Source organism: Zalophus californianus, chromosome 10, assembly GCF_009762305.2.
Source record: "Zalophus californianus isolate mZalCal1 chromosome 10, mZalCal1.pri.v2, whole genome shotgun sequence".
Taxonomy (NCBI): domain Eukaryota; kingdom Metazoa; phylum Chordata; class Mammalia; order Carnivora; family Otariidae; genus Zalophus; species Zalophus californianus.
Genome location: NC_045604.1, coordinates 17,317,019 through 17,323,903, shown reverse-complemented (window position 1 = coordinate 17,323,903; position 6,885 = coordinate 17,317,019).

Here is a 6,885-nt window from a genome sequence, read left to right as displayed (position 1 = left end):
GAATACAGAAATAAAATAAAATGAATTCTCATACAAAGCATTGCTATTGTCAAAAGTAGGTTTCCACCAAAACAATGTAATTTCCTTTTAATAGAGACTACCTTACATTATGCCTTAAAAGTGACAAATATTAAATTAGTAATTAAATATGATTGATAAAGTGAAAATGCAATTGATACACATTATTGCTCAAATACTAATTACAGATTGAATGATTATATTTTTTTCTGGCATTTCCAAAATAAATCTATTTATTTATTTAATAAACACATATAATTTTAATTAGCCTGGCCTCTTAATATGCTTCAATACAAACTATCCCTGGATTTATTAAAAGGAAGGGTGGAGGGGGGTGTATAAGAGATCTTCCAGAAGCTGTCATAAAGCTGTGATTCAGCCTGTTAGTAAATAAAACCTCTATGAAATTTGTTCAATAATCTTCAAGAATGTTTAGCTTTATGTTCCTAATGAGGTCATCTCAATCCTTTAAACTCAACCTGTGCTCCCTACTAGAGGACAGAATTCAAGTAAAGTTTTTCTCTGCTTTCCAAAAGATTAAAAAATAGAATTCATCTGCTAAAACTTTAACACATTTCAGCTTATCAAGAGGAAAATAGACTAATATAACCAGAGAGTGCAAAACAGAGTAAGAGCTCCAAAAAATAGTGTCAAGAAGTGAGAATTCACTATGAACACAGGTTTCAAAGGGCACTATTGCATGTTATTTGTGTTACTCTTTTGCCTAATATGAACATAGTATTGTGTCTGTCCCAGCCTACTGATAGAAATGCTAGGAATGCTTGGGGCACTCAATCACCCATATTACTAGTAGGGCGCCTCCACAGATATTTCCTCTACTGGAACCAGTGTTGTTACTGGACCAGCCCTTGTGGTCTTATTATAAATTGTAGGAAGCACTTCAGCTAAACCATTCAAAGAACTTTAAGTAACAAGATGACTCACAAGTCCTGAAGGCCACACAGAAAGGTTGCAGGGAGAAAGACCCAGACCAAGACAGAGGCAGAGACAGACTGTGGTTCTGGAGCTCTGCCTTTATTAGAGTTGAGGGTGTGGTGTTGAGGCTTTCATGGGTTCACTCTTTATTGACTAATTTAAGCATAAGAATGGGAATTAGAGAATGGGAAGAGAGAACCAGAGTCACTCAAGGGTCAGTTATTCAGGTTCCCCAGGACTTTCTGAAAGAGGTAACTTCATGGGTGGGGATGACCTGGTTCCTTATTTGGTGGTTTTGCTAGTATCAGTGTCATACAGCTGGCAATACATTTCTTTAAGATGGGTCTTTTTCAAAAGGATGCCTCAGCAGTTAAAAGCTTGAAGTTAGGCATTTACACCACACATACAAAGATCTATTGTAATTTATTGTTTTACAATAAGATAAGCTTTTGGAGGGCCATAACCTATCTTATTTTTTTCCAGTTTTTTTTTTTTAAATCGTCTTTTTTGGTATCCAACACTTCTAGTGCAGCAACTGGTACAAATCTGCATGAACTAACCAATAGATGATGAACTAACATGATATGTAACAAATTATCACAAACTTAGAGGCTTAAAATTTACTATCTCGGGATACATAGTTTAGGAGTCTGGCCTAGCCTCCCTGGGTCGTCTGCTGATGTCTCACAAGGCCCCAGTCAGTGTTGTTGGCTGGGCTCCATTCATTCCTGGAACCCTGAGTCCTCTCCCAGGCTCACAGGGATGTTGGCGTAATGCAGTTGTTTGTGGCTCTAAGACCAAAGTTCTTGTTTTCCTGGGAGCTATAAACTGAGCTAGAGGCTGACCCCAGGCTCATGCCATGTGACACCTTCCCTAGAGCCATTCACCACTTGAGACCTTACCTGTTCAAGGATAGCATGGGGATCTCTCTGATCTGAAAGATTTGTCTGATTAAGTTCTGCTAATCCAATCTGTCTTTTGATTAACTCAAAGACCACTGATTAAGGAAGGACCTTAACTGCATCTGTAGACTTCCTTTTGTTGTATAACAGAATGTAATCAAAAGAGTGATTGCTCATCATATTCACAGATGTTGCCCATACATAAGGGGAAGAAATTGTATAGGTATATGGGTCATTCAGGTTCATCCTGTAAAGCTGCCTACCACATCCTAGGAGTCAAATTGTGAGTTAATCATGCTCCTCGGTATGCCTCTGTGTATTCAGTTTGACATACTGTCATGCAATGTCTTCCTCTTATTTTATTGAATTAATCTTTGGTTATCTGCTCCCTTTTACCTCCACAACATTATTACTAGTTTAATTCATATGCTGTTGTTTATCTGTGCTCAGGTGAAATTTGTTTTATGTTTTATCAAAGTTTAATGTATGTACACAGTCTTTGCGTTAAGAATCATTTTGTTCTTCATTTTACTTTTATCCCTAAATACTATTTTTGAAATATGTGCACATCTATTTTCTTTTTTCTAAGTGATCTGTAATGTTCTATGTTGAGCATTCATACCACATTGCTTACCTGCTTTTGGGATGGAACTTCAGACTATCTCTGGTTCCTTTCTGCTAAAAACAATATAGAGTTTTCACATTTGTTCTTTTTGGACCTGAGTCTTTTGAATAGATACCCAGGAAGATGATTTCTACATCTTAGTGAATAGATGAGACCATATATATACACACACATACTCATATGCACATGCACACTTAATTGAGACTGTACATGTTGGCAGTTTATTCTCCACAATATTTGTACCAAATTCCAATCACAAAGTCAGCCATGAGGGTTTCTAAGAGGCCCACGCACATGTAAACATTTGACATTTTCCGGTTTTCAGTCTAATAGGTACAAAATGATATCTCGTTGGTTGTTATTGATTGAATTATGTTCCCCAAGAAAGATATGTTAAAGTCCTAATCTCCAAGGCCTCAGAATATGACTTTGTTTGGAAACAGGTTGTTGTGGATGTAATTATTTAATACAAGGTCACCATGGAAGTAATATGGGCCTCTTATCCACACCAGTATGACTGGTGTCCTTATAAGACAGTTATCTGAAGACACAGAGTTGCAGGGAGAATGCCATGAGAAGACAGATGCAGGCATCGGAGTTATGTTTACATAAGTCAGGGAATGCCAGAAGCCACCAGGAGCTGGAAGAGGTAAGGAAATTTCTCCTATAGAGCATTCGGAGGGGTATGGTCCTGCTGACACCTTGATTTTGGACTTTTGGGCTCTTGAACGGTGAGACAAAATAATTTCTCTTGTCTTAAGCAACCAAGTTTGTGCTAATTTGTTGTAGTAGTCCTAGGAAACTAACATAGGAAGTCAAATAATGGCCTTATCTTTGCTTCCATGAGGGTGATAATATGTCACCCTTCCTCCTTTGGCCCTCCTAGAAATGTTTTTGTCATTTGTTTTCAGGGGATTTAGCTGTGTTGTGCATAGGTGTGGTGTATGTCTGTGTTTATCCTCCTTAGATAGACTCCTTGCATTTGTTAGTCTCCTTGATGTCTTTCTAGTTTTTGGCATCTATGCTTTATAACCTCTTCAGATGTCTTCCAACTCCACATCCTGGTCATATCTTCTTCTTCCTTGATGAGACTTAAAATCCCTCAAACCACTTAAAAGTGCTGATGAGGAAAAGGTGAGGATTTTTGGAGTTGATCAGGAAATAGATAATGGGATCTACCCAGTCAATAGGACAATCAGTTGGCAAAATGATCCTAGATGGTCTTAAATGGTTGGTGCTCAAAATTTGGAACACCTGGACTCAGTTTGGTGTGTCATTGCTCTGTGTGGTATTATATTCTATATTTCTTGCTGTCTCTTAGAGGTGCCAAGTTGCTGGAGGAAAGTGGACAGTGTGCATGCCTAGGTCCCCACTGGACAGATTCTGGACATTGTAAGACCTGTGAGCCTAAATAAAAAAGGGGAGGAGAGCAGGCCACTGTACCAAGGGTGGGCTCCCCATCACCCAAAAAGGGCCCCGTGAGTGAAATCCCTATACCTGATGATTTGGGGTACTCCAGCAAGAGGACATTCTCCTCCCTGGGGACCTCTATGGCAGGTATAAAAGCCAATAAGCCATAGATATCAGGCCAAGGCCAGCCTTCTAAGAGCAACCGGGGGAGATACCTTTGTCAACAGGTGGCATGCCTCTGCAGCTGTCACCCTAGGATTTGTTGTTGTGCAAGGTGTCATTCCAGCCCATCCCCAGAGTGATATCCAAAACCAACCCCTGGGCTGGTTACTTAAAGTGACTAAAGGCGAGGAGGTTTATAGTCCTACCCCTCTCAGGACTTGGAAGGTGGTGGATATCCTACTAAACAGGGGCTTCAAACCATGGAGATGCATGTTGGGCATGCTTACAGCTGCTTTTCATCAGGTTGCCATCTGGAGAGGAGGTTTAAACTCTGGGGGAAGGCCAGAGGGGAGAATCCTGGGGAAGAGGACTGGTGCCTTCTAGTGAGTAAGGTAGGACAAACCCACCATGATATTGACAAGAATGATTTGTTCTGCTGGTAACCACCAGCAAAATAATAAAGACAGAAAAAAAAAATGGGGAGGGTCAAGGTGGTTGTCCTTTGGAGGAGATAACATGTCTTTCTTCTCACCCTGAGGCCCAGACTCTCTTTACGGATCTATCCAAGAACTAAATGGAAAGGGGCTGACTGCAGGTATGGTGTGTCTGGCAGGGAGGGAGCTCTATCTACCAGAGTCTGAATTTACACAATTGGCTGCCATAATAAGGATGAGAAAATGGTGTCCCTACCAAAGGACCCCCACAATTAGTGTGGAAAGTGGGGATGACCCCCAGAGGAAGCTTTGGATCCTTGTCCACATAAACTTTGGTATGGATTTCTATGGCATGGAGGGCAGTACACCTTACATTAGGTCTACATGGACAGGCTAACTATCAAGGCAAAACATTAGCTGAGGCCAAAGATCTGGTAAATTGGTGGAACAATTACAATACTTATTAGAATTAAATTACAATCTGTGACAGGTGTCTTCTTTGGAAACAACCTAACCTTCGCCACTTGCCCCCAGTCCTAGTTGGTGACAGGGACCTGCCCCCACATAGGGATCTGTATGTCTTGAAAGTTGGCCCCTTTCAGTAGACAGTCACTCTTTTATCACATTTACTGTAGTTTGGACTCAATGAATGCATGAGCAAACAGATAAACATTGTCTAGTTGGCCCTGTTGGAAAATGATGTTCAAATCTTCCTAATCCCTGGAAGGACTCATGCTTTGAAGGCATTTCCACCCTCCTCCACCAGCCCCAGATTATTGGCTTGAAAGGAAGATTAATTAAAGTTAATGAATTTGAATAATAAAATTGGCCCAGTTTTATTAAAAGATGCTTCTCTCTGATTGTTACCGTTCCCCCTTCCAGGAGTCTGTCCCTTTTCCCATTATTTGGACATCCTCAGTCAGCAGGTAACCTAATAGAACACATCTAAGGCTTTTAGACCTATTGATTGTTGGGCATGACTTGGAAAGAAACAGTTAACCTTCCCTTACCAGTGTGGGTGATAAATATGATAAAGTACTGACTTAGGTAATGCTGGGCAAGACACTAAGTTAAAGAAGGGATACTGATTTCTGCCATTCTTCTTTCAGTTTCTCATTATGACCTGTGCTGAAAGTCACTGCTAATAAGTGTAGACTATTGACTAGAGAAAGTTAAATGAATTTGTCTCTTTGTAAGCACCTACCTCCACCAGATATCTATACTTTAAAGGATGCATTCAAAATGACATGGGCAAATGGTTGCTGTTGTAGACTTGACTAATATGTTCTATTCAATAAATATATGACAGGAGAGTCAACCACAATTTACCTTCATCTTTTAGGGTCAATAGTATACCTTTTCCTGATCACACACAGGCTTTGCCCATAGACATAGATATTTGCTTCTCACTCCCACCGGAAACTCAGCTTTGGCATATATATAAATGACATCCTCCTCACAGGATCTGACCAAGACACTATCTCACAAGTCATCATAAATGTGAGTAAACACCTCACTGAGAGGGTATGAGCAATTGCCCCATGTAAGGTATGAGGGACTTCTCAGTATCTTAAACTAGGAGCTACATCTGGAACTTAGAAGAGCTACTGTTCCCAACTTGTAGCTTAAAAGATAAATTCCTAGTGCTCCAATCTCCTACATTGGTAAAGAGGATCCGATACTTACTAGAAATGTTTAGATCCCGGTACTAACACATTCCTCACCTCCAATATTTGTTGGCCTTCTTTATTGAGTCACCTCCTTTCCTCTACTTTTCACTGGGACCTAAGCAATGACAGTCATTAGGTAAACTGAAAGAGGCTATCAATTTAGCTTTCCCACGGGAGCCTTGAAAACAAGACTTAGAACTGTAAGTTTGAGCTACCCCTAACTTTTTTTCCAGGAACCTCTGGCCCAAATGGACAGGTACATGCCTACGGCTTTTGGTATAAGTGGTTCCCAGACTCAGACCAAAGATTTTAACTACTAAAGAGGCAAATTCCTGGTGGCATACTGGACATTTATCTTAACTGGAGCCTTTATAGGGACAGAGTCAATTACTTTCTGGACTGAGATTCTTATTATGCCGTGAGTAATGGAAATATCTCCATGTAAAATTAGATCATCAACAGAAGCCTTTTTATTAAAATGGAATTATACCTACATGATTGAACTAATTCTGTCTCTACTGGAAGAAATGAGGAAATAACCATACTCTGCCATTGAGGCTCACTTGCCAAAACCTTCAGAAATGTCCCCACCTCTTGCTCAGTAGGAATTACAAGGAGGACAGTCAGCATTCTCAAACGAAGACAAGCAATGGTTTTTCCTTACTGATGCAGTGAACAAGGAGTGTAAGGGAGCCAGGCAATGCACAGCTGAAACCTGTCACCTCTAT